The following is a 12,759-nucleotide window of genomic DNA, read 5'->3' on the forward strand; positions in this document are numbered from 1 at the left end:
TCATTAAATAGAAAACAGCTTAGATTATAAACTACATATTTTATATAACACCAAAGAGAAGAAAAATTAACAATTAAACTGATATGATGCCAAAATGTTACTGATTATAAAATACACTTCAACTTCAGAGATACTAAAATTTGAAATATATGCATCTTAAAATCAATTCACTATATTATCTGCTGAAATAATAAAAAAGGGTCACAGTCCTATGACATAGCCAGTAATACCCATAACTTTCCCTCAAGGCCTGCTTGGGATCTGTTCAAATCTTCTTGGAACTGAAACAGCTCCAGCAGTTTTCCAACATCTCACTCTGATCCATGATTCCCCTTTTGTAACTGAGGAGACAGGGTAACCCTTGCCCATACAACAGGGTCCAAACTCTAAGAAGCCCTCATAAAGGCCCAGTAAGTAATCTTATATGACCTTTATTAAGGCTCCTGAGTTATGACTGCAAAAGATAAGACCCTGTCTTTTATAATTACCCTCATCCTAGATTCTGTTCAAATCATTATCTGTTATTCTTTAAAGTCTGTTTCAACACAAAATAGTGAAAAAGTTAGGAATTCCTCTGAAATGTTCAAGGTAGAAATGGGATATCATAAGGGTTTAGCAATTAGCCCCCTTTTAATTTACTCATTTTCTAAGGCAAATTATTTTAGCCTTACTAGTTTTTGCTGCTAATGAATTGTGTCTGATATCATTCTATCCCACTTTGATCAATATATTTCATTGGCTTGGCACACTTTTCTATTAGGGCTTCCTTTTGCACTAACTTTGATTGCTGCCTTCAATAGAATGAGACCACTCATTTTATTAATTCTCTTATAAACAAGCCAGCATTCTGCATGCTTCCCATGTATGTCAAGCTTTATGCCATGCCACATGAACTGACTATCCCAGGACCGCCATTACTTCCCTCTACAAGACACTTCCCCCTAGTAGATACACAAAGAAGGAAATGTTTCTCTGTGTCAAACACAAAAGAACACTCAAGCATCTTTGCTGTATCAGTGAAACATTGGCCAAGTTTAAACTACAATGATGACTTCATTTCTTGGTGTCTGGGCAGCCTTTTTCTTTATTATTCTTTCCTTTTCTGATCTCTTTTGATCTGGCCTAGAGTTAAACCAGATGCTTTATTTTTCCCCAATTGTTCTTACTTCTTTATTTAGATGCTGAAAATCATAGATGAAATCTGTTGTTATATTCCATCTGAATTGAACAGTCAAATTGTGCCCTTTCCTCCATTCTATGTTCTGAAGGCAAGAATCTTGATTTTCTATGTTCATTGTTGAGAATGAAAATTAATATGAAGGGACAAAACCAGGCAAAGATCCCTCCTCTCTCCTTATGAAGCACTTGAGCCAAGGGCATGGAAGTAAAACTGATAACTTGAGTCCACAGCTTCAGTCATTCCTAGACTGTGGGTTAGCCTACAGATGGGCTAAGGCTTTCAACTGGTAAGAAAGAGGAAGATCAGAGATGAGAAACTTAGTACCATATTGAAAATTGTAGGGTATTAGGATATGTAATAACCTTGCCAAAGGGAAGAGCCAGTATGAAGAAATAGCTAATGATATAGCATATGGGAGAAAGGCAGTTGGCATGCTAGTTCTTGCATTCAGGACAGAGCAAGATGTGATTGAAAGGTTAAAATTTGAAGAAGAAATTCAAGGGATTCCTGACTAAGGACCATTAAGTACCTTCATCTCCACAGTTGCAGAACTAGGGCTGATCAAAAATAGCTGAACACTGATGTCCAGAAGATACTCTGACTCAGCTATTTATCATCAGAGGGCTGCAGCCATAAGCCTTCCCTGGGTACCAGGTTAGAAAAGAAGCTCTTTGAGTCAGGGTTCCCCTAGACTTACACATTGCTCCAACCCAAAACTACACAGAACAAGAAATAAGAGTATCAGTTGGGGAAGTAAGACACTGACCAGATCTACTCCAACATTCAAAAAATACGGCATTAATTACTTGGGATGGGGAGTTGGAGACAGTTGGTGCCAGTCTAAAAAACTGTAATATCTTTCTTAGATATCTACAATAGCAATATGTAAAAAAGAGCATTACAATATTCAAAGCTGCCTTTACAAGTACTCAGTCAGTGAGTTGGAGGTATTCATTGTAAGTCATCTCTGATAACTGGTAGAAAAAGGACATTTTAGTAAAAGGAAATAACCAGGAATTAATATTCATAAGCCATTTCCAACTCTTTCTGAGAAGCTGTTCTCTTGCGATGCTGACTGCAGGGTTCCTTCTATGGCATGGAATTAAAATGAATCTGTAAAATCTCATATTTTGTAACAACACCACTGACTTGAATAGTCAACACTTTGTAATACTTAGCCTTGTCCTCTAATTTCCAACTTTGATTGCCTTAAATCAAACATTGTAAAACAGTATCTGAAAGTCATCAAAATTTCTAACTTATCAAAACATCTTGCTTATGACTACAAGTCAGCAGTAGGTCTAGAACTAAAAGTTTTATTTTACAATTTTGAATTACATTTTACACATCGTGTCTTCAGTATCTAACCAATGCCCTAAACATAGTAAGTAAACATACTTACATAGTAAGTAGTCACTAAATATCTACTGCTGAAGATGATACAAAAATCCAATAATATTTTTAAAGCACAGCAATGATTATCTGATACCAGCTCAGGAAAATAGTTAAATGAATGAATAAATGCATAGTGATCAAAAGAAACCCCTGCCTAGATTAATCAAACTGAGCTATTTACTAGATAATATTGCCTCAGAAAAATATTTCAAAGAACTGGGCTTTAGTTACATATTCTTTCTATTTCCTTGTTCAATATCTACAGTTTAAAAAGGGAAAGGAGAATTCAAAACTAGGCTTAATATACATGACACTTATAGCTTCAGATTAAGGTTCCAAAGAAAATTAACTGAATTATGTTATATAGACACTTTGATTCATGTTTAAATTATTTTTTAAAAAATTATCTGATGCCTGAAAGAACTAAATGAAGTAGTTTCTTCTCTAAATGAATCAATTAGTGTTCTTCATTCCTTAATGCTTCATGGAGGCCTAATAAAGTATTTTAAGTATGAGGACTGCTAAGTAACAGACAATGCAAAAATTATGGAGGAATGAGTGAGGTCTAATGCCCAAATCTGACAACGAAGATTTTTAATAATCTCATCTATAGTTAATGTGTAGTTTATGAACTTTTCTATACAAGGCAATTAATTTTATCAGTATACTTAGATATGGCTAATTTAATTATCTTAAGAACATTAGTTAACATTTTATCTCTTTGCCTAAGTGTCAGGGAACTTCTCAAACTTAATATATCATACTATAAATCTGGATGAGGAAGGTAATTTATATTAGTTATATAATGTCAAAGGAAGAAAAATTGATAATTTCCTTAGAAAGTGTTTAAACTGTGAATGACTAAAAGAAGGTCATTTGAAGTATTTTCTCATGCCTCCATGTATCTTAAGAGGCAGAAAATCTCTGGATACAAATAAGAAGGATTTAGATATGATTCTATTAAGTACTGATGCCTTACAAGTAAGTACTAATATTCAGAGTTAAACACTGAATTATAAACAGTTTAAAGTGAACTATAATGATAATTGGCATAATAAGTTTTTATATGGAATACTGTTTGAAACCAAGTGGATTATAGATTAGAAAATTTTTATTTTTGTATTGATTTTATATTGAAATGGTAATGGTAGTAAAATTTCATATATGTTTTTTCTATAATACAGTGGCCAATACTTAATAAACCTCTGTTGCCTCAAACATCAAACACAGAAAAGATTTTGGTTGTTAACAATCCTGTTAAACACTGGGAAAATACACTTACTATAGCCTCTTGTATAATCATACGCCATTTGAGAAGTGATGTACCAAACTTGTTCGGCTCTTCCCATGAGAGGCACTTAGGGGGCTCAAATTTTTTTTCATTTTATACAGGATTAAACAGAGCTTAGCCCACACTAAAAAGCAAAATTCTTTAGGAAACCAAAGGCTGAGAACATTCCTTATTCAGAAGTGAAATTCCATTGTCAGGGAAATCACTAATACCAACTATCAAGGGAAAATGTCTCATTCCTACTGCAGGATCAGCTAAAGTGAAACTGCTTCTTCAGTTGCTAGGAAACAACCAACTCATTAAATGCCATTATCAGAACCCTAGAGAAGAAAACTGGCATCTGCTTCACATTTGGGGATACTGGAGATTGAACTAAAAGCACTGAAACTACTGCCAAAATCCCTGGTCTCCAGGGTTTATGCTGTGAGCACAGCAGGTGCTGACACCAGACTGGCCTTTGAAGTTTTCCCTTCTCTAGCTCTTTTTCTAATAACTGACATTATTTTTTTCCAATATCCCACATATTCAAACTCAAAGATTCTAAGATGTCCTTGTTTGAGTTAAACTAATTATACCTAAGCTGAGTACAATTTAAAAGGAAAAACAAATATGACTCTCTCAGAAATATTAACAAATGATAGAAAAACTTGAAACTAATTGTTATTCATTGAATGATATATACTAGATGTTTATGCCCTTAATTATTTAAAGTCAAATGGAAAATTAAAAAGGAAATTGTTTCAAAAACCAGGAGACTAAAAAGGAGGACATAATGATAAATGCAGTACTCAAAATGACACTGACATTTATTTGCCTAGTTTTCCTAATTGATCATAAAGTTTAACATCTATTTTTATGGTCTTGCATGCTTTTTCAAAATGCATTCATGAACATACACCTTATTTATTCATCAGTCTTTTTCCTTCCTTTTAGGAGATGAGGTTGGAAGGAGGTGGGGAGAAATTATGCAGATAAATTACTAAATATTAGCAAGTTGAAACCATGAGAATTCCTTATTACTGCTTTTTTATCTGGAATAAGTTATCCTTCACAATAAGCTGCAGATGTTGGTAAAATAAGTTGATAAACCATTTTCTTTCACCAAATTACAAAAAAATGACCCTGCTAAGAATCCCCATCATAAAATAATCCTTTCCCCATCTCCCACTCTAATGAGGACCTCATTTCAATTACTCACACCAGTCACTCTCAGCTAAATATTGTTCTCTTAGTACTACTTCATGCTTTTATTCTCCAGCTTAGCTCCATTCTACCACCATTTCTACCTTCTCCCAACCTGATTCTTAAACACCTTCCTCTGTGTCTTATATTTGTAACACCACTTCCACTTACGTCATCAGATTTAGCATATTAAAGCAGAGTAACCTCACTTAGGGTATAAAAATTATTTGTTGTGTATCTGATATTCAAACTTAACTAGCTAAAACCATAATGGGATATCACCTCACACCAGTTAGGATGGTCAACATCCAAAAGACAAGGAACAACAAATGCTGGAGAGGATGCAGAAAAAGGGGAACTTTCCTACACCATTGGTGGAAATGTAAATTAGTTTAACCATTGCGGAAAGCAATATAGAGGTTCTTCAAAAACTAAAAACAGAAATACCACTTGACCCAGGAATTCTATCCCTAAGAATTTACCCAAAGAAAGCAAGATCCCAGATTTAAAAAGACGTATGCACCCCTATGTTTATCACAGCCCTATTTACAAGAGCCAAGATATGGAAACAACCTAAGTGTCCATCAGTAGATGAATGGATAAAGAAGAGGTGGTACATATACACAATGAAGTACTACTCAGCCATAAGAGGAAAACAAATCCTACCATTTGCAACAACATGGGTGGAGTTGCAGGGTATTATGCTTAGTGAAATAAGCCAGGCAGAGAAAGACGTTACCAAATGATTTCACTCATTTGTGGAGTATAACAACAAAGCAAAACTGAAGAAACAAAACAGCAGCAGACTCACAAACTCCAAAAAGGGACTAGCAGTTACCAAAGGGAAAGAAATGGGGAAGTTGGGTGGGGAGGGAGGGAGAAGGGAATTGAGGGGCATTATGATTGGCACACATGATGTTGGGGGAGTCACGAGGAAGGCAGTATAGCACAGAGAAGACAAGTAGTAACTATAGCATCTTACTATGCTGATGCACAGTGACTGCAATGGGGTGGGGGGAGACTTGATAATATGGGTGAATGTAATAACTACAATGTTGCTCATGTGAAACCTTTATAAGATAGTATATCAATGATATCCTAATAAAAAAATATAACTAGCTATATTTTATATTTTATCTGGCAACAGTTACCACTGCACTGTAAGATACCTCAGTCTTTGACATTTTTCTAATAGAAACCTGCCTTTCCTTAATAACACCTCATTTCCAGATTCCTTCTATTAAAAAAAAAAATAACAGCCTACCTTTTCTAATGTCCCTCTTCTCTGAACAAAATCCATTCATCTGTCACTTTTTATACCTGTTCTTCCCACAGCTACTGAATCACCTCTTCCCTGTCACAGGTGATTTGCAGTGATTGATCCCTCCAATTTTACCCAGCCTCCTGATCCCTCCTGTTTTCCTGGAAATCAGGCCTTGACTTCAGTGTTTCCCTCATTGATGCCCTGATATTTTCCCCTTTGGACTTTCTGCCATGCCAATTCTGGATCTAAAATCAAGTTTGCCCTTTTGGCTTTCAGGCTTCAGAGAGTTGATAAAGACTGTCACAAAAACTTGGCAAAACTAAAAAATTCATCATATTTAGCATCTAGTAGGTGTTTGCTACTACACAGGGGTCCTATTATTCATTTATTCATCTTTCACTTTTTAATTTCTGAAAGTAGTCAAATAGCACTGCCTCTGGACCTTAGTAGGCCTAAGCCTAATTTCAGAACCATCAGCATCAGTTAGTCACCTGGGATAACCTATTAAAAATGCAAACTCCTTGTTCTCTCCCAGACTATGAAGAAAAATCTTCAAGTTAGGGAGTGGAACAGGGAGGCTATAAATCTGAATTTCCAACTAGCTCTCCAGATAATTTATTAATACTGAAATGTGTGAACCAAATTTGCTCTATTGAGTAAACTAGTTTTTTCCTTTCACTGAGATCAAGGAAATAATAACTTTTGATAACCTCTTTTTAGTGCCAGGTATTCCAGGGTTCCCTCATCTGTTCTTCTTTCTTTCTATTCACCAACTTGGAACTGTATACTTATTTTCCAAAAACAGCTCATCTATATAACCATTTAACCCGATTCCCTTTTGCTTCTTTAATAATATTCCTCTTTCAATAATCTTGTCATTTTCTAGAATCTTCAGTCCCTCTTCACTATATCCTATACCTTGGAAAAGATATGGCTGCCCCTTTTGGAAAACAAATGAAAAGGGCTTTCATTTGATACCCTTCTTCCTTTAGCTTCCATCCTATTTTCCTTTTCTTTTCCCCATCCTCCACCCTCTACATGTCCTATTTTATCTAACAAGCAGAATACACCCCATGGTCTTGCTATAAATCCATTGTTAAACCCCTATAATCTAACATTTTTTCATTCACTGTTCTACCAAAGGATCACAAGTGGTTGGTCAACATCTATTATCTCTCCTTGCCCTTTCAATCCTCATTCTCACTGACCCATCATTCTTAAAACTCTGCAAACCAGTGTTTCCCAAACTTGTCTCCATAATGGAATCAGATGGAGAGCTCCAAAAGTGTTGATACCTGGGTCACACACTAAGAGTTCATGACCTAGTCAGCATGGACTATGATGTGAAATTTCAAATTTTTAAAAGATTACCACATAATTCTAATATGCAGATATGTTGGAGAGCCACTGCTCCAAGCACTTGATCTTTGGGACATTAGTATCCTTAGTTCTTTTCCTACTTCTTGAACTACTTCTTTGCCTCTTTACTAACACCTTTTCCTCCCACAAAATCCCTCACCCTAGACTAAAAATGTTAACCAAAGAGAAGTCCTCAACCCATCACTCTTCTTACTATAATTCATATAACTCAAGCCATGAAAGCAGAAGAGTTATCTCAGGGAGGATGGTGGTGATGATGATACCTAATAACAAATCTAACACCACACTGATTATAAAATGTATCATAATTCTATGTAGCACTGAAAGACAAATACACCTAATATGAGGAAGAATCTAATAGAAGATCCCTACATAAAGCTGGAGCCCCAAAATACTACACTCTCAAAGATAAATGAAATACAAATCCACAACTTTGAAAAAATAAAATTCAAGGAAATGTGCCTCTCTTGAGCTCTGGCAGAAGGCAGGAAAGCACCTTCTTAAGAAATGAATTCCAAGTTTTTACCCATGCAGCTCTCTAATCTGAATTCATACCCCTAGAGTGGTCTCAAAACCTCTAACAGAGAATTCAATTTAATATTGCCTCAGGTTGAAAGTACCCTAGGTAACAAGAAACAACACAAAACCATTCTATAAGAACCTGACTTCAAGCCAGGGATAAAGCAATTCTAAGAAGTCACTACTTAGATGCAGATTAGAAAAATGTTAAAATATTAAAAAAAAAACAAAACTAATTTGCAATAGGATTGATAAAGAACAATAATAGCAGGGCACACTTATGTGATACTATGCTTCCTAAGCATATTACACATATTAACCCATGTAATCTTCAAAATGAGGTAACTACCATTAGCCCCATTAAATAGGTGAGGAAACTAAAGCCCAGAGTGGTTTCTGCCCAAGGACATACAGCTACTAGATATGCAATAGGGATTGAATTCACGCAGATTGACTCCAGAGTCCATGTCCTTGGCTCTTGAACTTTGGGCATAATTCTGGAGACATCAATATTTAAACTATTAGCAGAGAAAAAGAATCCAAAGATAAAGGAAATTATGTATGCTGCCAGGGAAAAAAGTCACATTACTGTCACAGGGAAACAATTATATGATGGCAAATTTCTCACTGGAAATAATGAAAGACAGAAGAGAATAGAACAGAATCTTTAACAAGAAGGAAAAAAAATACCAACAGAATTCACCATGAAGTGAAAAACAGGGAGAATAACGGCATTTCCATAAATGATAAAGTTGAGAAAATTCTTCACATACACCATAAAAAAGACTAAAGGAAGTTCTTTAGGATGAAGAAAAATGACAGCTGAAACTCAGATCTAAAGAAATAAAAATCGCACAAATAGTATTTTTGGGAAAATCGAAAAGACTGTTTTCTTAATTTCTTTAAAAGATGACTATTTAAATGAATTTGTAACACTGTATTGTAAGATTTACAATGTATATATACATTTAATATATGTCCTAACAATACACAAAGGATGGGAAATGGAACTATACTGTTATATGTTAATTAATTTTATATGAAGTAGCACAATATAAACCTTCAAAAGAGTGTGACAAGAAAGCATATTACAATCTCTGAAGTAGCTACAGAATAATAAGAATATGAAGATATTAAGGATAAAAAAGAGGAATTTAATGGAACTCAAGAAACATTTCATTTGTCCAAAAGAATATAAGAAAAAAATAAATAAATGAAAGAAATGAAAAACAAAATGGTAGACTTAAACCCAACCATATCAATATAGTCAAATGAACTAAGCCCCCCACTTAAAAGGCAAAGATTATCAGACTGGATAATATAGCAAGACATAACTAAATGTTTTCTATAAGACATCCAATATAATGAAACAGAAGGTTAAAAGTGAAAGAATAAAAAAGATAAACAGTATTCACAAGAAAACTAATGTACCCTTATTAGTATCACATGAAGATGAGAGTTCACCAGAGATAAAGAAGAACAATTCACAATAACATAAAGGTAAATTCACCAAAAAGACATTATTCTAAACGTGTGTTTAGAGCTTCAAACTAAAGAAGTATAAACAAAAATAAAGGGAGAAATGAATAAATCCATAATCATAGTTGGAGATTTTAACACTCCTTACCCAGTAACTGATAGATTAGACACACACACACAAAAAAAATAAGTAAAGATATAAAATACTTAAACATTGTCAACCTGACCTAAATAGTATTTGTAGGACATGAACAACTGCAAAATACACATTCTTGATAAAAATACATGGAATGAACACAAAGGTGGATCATATGCTCATCCAGAGCAAATTCAATAACCAAAACAAAATTATACTAGAAATAAAAGCCATTAAGTTATTTAAAAGATCCCCAGATGTTAGGAAATGATACAACAGTACAAATAACCACAGGTTAAAGTTAAAGACAATTAGAAATTATTCTGAACTAAATGACAATGAAAACACAATATATCAGAATTCACAGAATTCTAAGCAATGACTAGAGAGATGAATTTATAGCTTTAAGTACTAAACATCAAAAAACAAGAAATGTTTAAAATCAATTATCTAAGTGTCTACCTTAAGAAGTTAGAAAAGAAGAGCAAATTAAGCCTAAAAGGAACAAAAAAAATACTAATAAGAGCAAAAAACAATGAAATAGGAAATAAACATAAGGACAATTTAGAAGGCCAAACTATCCTTTGAAAAAAACTGGTAAAATTAATAAAACTCTACAAAGAAAAATCAAGAGTAAAAGAGAAAAAAATTACCAATATTAGAAATAAAGACCGGACACTGCTACACCTTATATTCTATCTTAAAGTTAATAAGACAATATTATGAAAAACTCTATGTATATATTCTACAATCAGGTAAAATAAACAAATTCCTATACAACACAACAAAACTGAAACAAGATGAAATTAAAGATCTGAATAGAATTAGTCCTCTAAAACATTCTTCCCACCAAGGAGACAAAAAGGAAACAAACCTCCACCCCCAGGTTTCCTTGGTATATCATATCAAATACAAACTTTAAACCAAAGGCACTAAGTGTACACAAACTCTCACAAAATAGAAGAGGGGGAAAATACTTCCAAACTCTTTTTATGAGGCCAACACAGATATCATACCAACACCTGAAAAAGACGTGACAGGAAAAACAAACTAGAAACAAATTATATCATAAATATTCACCTAAAATTCCTCAAGCAGATCCAATCCAGCAATATATTTTAAATAACCATAGTATTACTTATTATAATTAAAATATCATGACCAAGAGAATTTATCTCAGGAATGCAAGGTTGGTCTAACCACAGAAAATCAATAAATGTAAACCACCACATTAATAGAATAAAGGAGAAAAACCACATGATCATTTCAATAAACGGGAAAAAAAGGCACTTGAAAAAATTCAATGCCCATTCACAATAAAGCCTCTCGGCAAACAAAGTAATAGGAACAAATTTCCTAACAGAGGGCATCAATGAAAATCAACCACTATCATTCTTTTATTCTTTTCACTTTTATTACAGTATATTATTACAAGTTATTATTGTTATTATTACTAGTTATTTTATTATTGGTTATTGTTTACTCTTTTATATATATACGCACACACAAATGTAACCTTTTTTTTGTTGTTATCATTAATATAAAATCACATGAGCAACACTGTGGTTACTAGACTCCCCCCATTATGAAGTCCCCACCACATACCCCATTACAGTCACTGTCCATCAGTGTAGTAAGATGCTATAGAGTTACTAGTTGTCTTCTCTGTGCCTTCCCCATGCCCCCATTATGTGTGCTAATCGTAATGCCCTTTATTCCCCTTCTCCCTCCCTTCCCACCCACCCTCCCCAGTACCTTTCCCTTTGGTAACTGTTAGTCCATTCTTGGGTCCTTGAGTCTGCTGCTGTTTTGTTCCTTCAGTTTTTGCTTTGTTCTTATGCTCCACAGATGAGTGAAATGATTTGATACTTATCTATGTTTGAGCTTCAGGCACAATCTTTTTCGTAGCCTAACTATTTGTATGATCAGGCTTAATCTCACTTATTCTGTGGAAGGCTTCCTTTGCCTCTCTCCTGAAGACACAGGCACACTCACTCGCTCTCTTCCACTCTCAGGGGCTCATTTGCACAGATGTTTTTGTCACCTATTGGAATTTGATATTTACAAGAGTCCCTGAGAATCAGAAAAGACACATAGAGCGGAAAAGAGAGGACCTGTGCACACCTGGCTGGAGACAGGCTATGGGCTGGGATCCTGCATCCCTGAGCTGGGAGCACCAACACTTGGCCTTGATCAGTTTGTCTCTTATTTATAGACTTGGATTTCTAAGTCTCTGATCACTTTGGAAAGAGTATTTCTAACTTCTTGTGACCATCCATAAAGCTTTAAAGAATTCCGAATCATTTTCTGTTGAGAATTATAACACTAACATAGGAGGGAGAAAATTAATTAATATTTAAAATATTCTCATGACACAATCAGAATTTTCCTTTTGGTGTTTCCAAATCTCTAACTCTAATTATAAACTGAAGATTGTTTTAGGATTTCCTAAAATAAAAAAGAGGCTGGATTAATCCACACAATTTAAGGTCAAAGTCACAAAGGAATCAGTAAGGAAGGGGTATTATTGGGAGTATAAATGAAATAACCAACTATGGAATCTGAGTGTAAAAGAAGAAATGCAGCCAAGAGACTTAAATGCACTAGGAAAACAGCAGGTATTCTGGGACAGGAGATCAAAGAGAACATTTATCAGAACTCAAAGCAGCAGAAGAAAGATGTTATAATGAAAATAGGAAAGTTTCAGAGTTCAAGACATTTCATCTACTCACTTCCACAACTGCAAATGAATATAGGAATATCTTTCATTAGAATTGTAAACCTATAGCATGGTACTTGATCCAAAGTAAAATCTGCATAAGTGAGGAGTAATTGCTACAAGATGGTGGAGAAAATCCAAATCACTTATATTTACTTAGAACATAATTAACTATAAATTCACAGCTACAAAGAAAAAATAAAATTTATTCCTA

General features: G+C 34.3%; 1 protein-coding gene across 9 annotated transcripts in view; it reads right to left on the reverse strand.

Moving 5' to 3' along the window:
* The window catches only part of NUBPL (NUBP iron-sulfur cluster assembly factor, mitochondrial), a 259,893-nt gene that overhangs the window by 161,061 nt on the left and 86,073 nt on the right, over window positions 1-12,759 (reverse strand). The gene's annotated exons all lie outside the window — the stretch shown is intronic.

The sequence above is a fragment of the Manis javanica genome, chromosome 8, assembly GCF_040802235.1.
Source record: "Manis javanica isolate MJ-LG chromosome 8, MJ_LKY, whole genome shotgun sequence".
NCBI lineage: Eukaryota > Metazoa > Chordata > Mammalia > Pholidota > Manidae > Manis > Manis javanica.